The sequence below is a fragment of the Octopus bimaculoides genome, chromosome 28 (assembly GCF_001194135.2).
Source record: "Octopus bimaculoides isolate UCB-OBI-ISO-001 chromosome 28, ASM119413v2, whole genome shotgun sequence".
Lineage (NCBI taxonomy): Eukaryota > Metazoa > Mollusca > Cephalopoda > Octopoda > Octopodidae > Octopus > Octopus bimaculoides.
Window position 1 is genome coordinate 14,987,551 of NC_069008.1, and position 2,248 is coordinate 14,989,798.

Here is a 2,248-nt window from a genome sequence, read left to right on the forward strand (position 1 = left end):
AGACTCCTTTTCAATGTGATGTTTGTGGTAAATCATTCTCTCGAAATGGTGACTTACAGGTACACAGACGTATTCATACAGGAGAGAAGCCATACCATTGTGATATATGTGGTAAATCATTCTCCAAAAGTAATCAATTAATTAGACACATACGTACTCATACAGGAGAGAAACCATATCACTGTGATATCTGTGATAAATCATTTTCTGACAGTAGTGACTTAACTAAACACAAACGTATTCATAAGGGAGACAAAAAAAAAGGGTAGTTTGTATGGTTTCTTTTGTCAACTCTTTTTTTTATATTGCTGTAATGGAAATTATGAGTCTGAAAACAATGTATTTCCAAACGTTTGTTTATTGCTTTCTTTTTAAAATTTTCTCCCAGCCCCTTCTCCTACTTCCATTCCCTTTGCCATAATGGATGTATCTCTATATGGAAACTCCCTCCTGCCAGCCCTACACATGGTTCTTTGTTGAATATCACTTCTACATTTTACTGTATATTTATTGTTAATTAATTTTGAAATGCATCACTCATTAAATATGTTAATAATAACATTTTTTATAGCTTTTTCATTAACAATAATATGGTAAAGTTGTCAAATATGTACATAATATAACCTCCAGTACAAAACAAAGAGGCCAGAAAGGTAAAACATGCTGAAGCCCTTTTCATTCTTCTGTAGAAGCCATGCCAAAGCTGACAACAGAACGAAAGACAGTCATTAAGTGATGACAAAAAAGGAGAATTCAAGGACCGAGAGGTTGGTCAATGTTCTGTTACGTGAGGACCGAAGGCTTGAGGTTTCCTGGTTTGTGAGGCAGTGTACCTGAGAAGATTGTGATTTGGGAGAGACCTGGGTGCAGAAGACTGATGACATGCTTGCACTTACTGCTTCCAAAAAAAGAAACAAGGAAGTGCTATTATGAAAGGCCACTGAATGTGGAGAAGGAATAGTAGAAAGAATCTCCCTGATATGAACTGACAGGATCCAGTTATACTTGTTGACAGCACTATTTTAGATAAAGCAATGACTATAAAACCTGGGAGAATCACTTCTGCATCAGGGATTACTTCTGAAATACTTAAAATGTTTGGAGTAGGATATGCCATCATCACTATATACTTAATCAGTTTGTACAGGAAGGTATCAGGCTCAAAGTTTGGTGTAAAGCAGTTAACAGTGAGTACTGTGATGAATTTAGTATGTAGGTTTAAGTTATTCAGATTTTGGTTATCACCAATCACTCACTATTTATCATAGTCCTTCTCATACCCTTCCCTGAATGTCCATCACTCTGGGGACAAATAAAATAATTAATTTTATTATCATTACAATTATTTCATTTTGCTATTTTTTTTTTCTTAAAGTGTATAAACAATTTTTGTTTCAGAAATAAATACATGTTTGCATTTAAAGTGTATAATTTTTCTTTCTATTCGTTTTTTTTTTATTTTCTTTTTGCTAAATATAATTATAAACTACGGTTTAAACAATAAATTACCTGCCCCTGGATACCTTCTAACGAAGACAGTACCCACACAAGTAATTCCCAGGAGTGCCTCCGGATTTAAACATCCCCTGGTTGCTTGGATACTTCAGACTACCCCTGAAAAATTGAAGCAATCTTATCATTTACCTATATATATATATATATACACACGCATAATATGTCACCTATTACCATCAGGCACTTGCTACTAGTGGCTTCTTGCAAAAAATAGCATTCACATCCAACACTAGGCTTAAGAACTGTCTATTCTTGAATCGATCCACCCTCATTCATACCGATAAATGGTCCAGCTATAGAAATTTACAGCAACTTGTCTATATTCACTTAACGGTAAACCATTTACAGAACTTCGTTGACCCTGAAACCGGCGCTTGCACAAACCACATTGAGGCCTATTGGTCCCGACGGTTGAAGTATGTCACTGGATCATCGGGTTGGCGAATATATGTATGGATTTGTGGCGAAGAAAAATTTCCAGAATTTCTATACATTTCTCGGATCTATTTTAAAACGGGGGCACCAGTTTTCATTTATGTTTTATGTAGTGTTTTTGGTACTGAAAGACTTTCAAACTTCGTATACTTATCTATTTTGTGTTATAGAACAGAAAAAAAATTTTTGTATTTGAATTTATTTCATGTAAAAAATTGTCTTATTTCGATAATTTCTACTAATCACTGACGTCTATTCAGTTGAAAACAGTTAGCGCTGTAACGGTGTATATCGTATT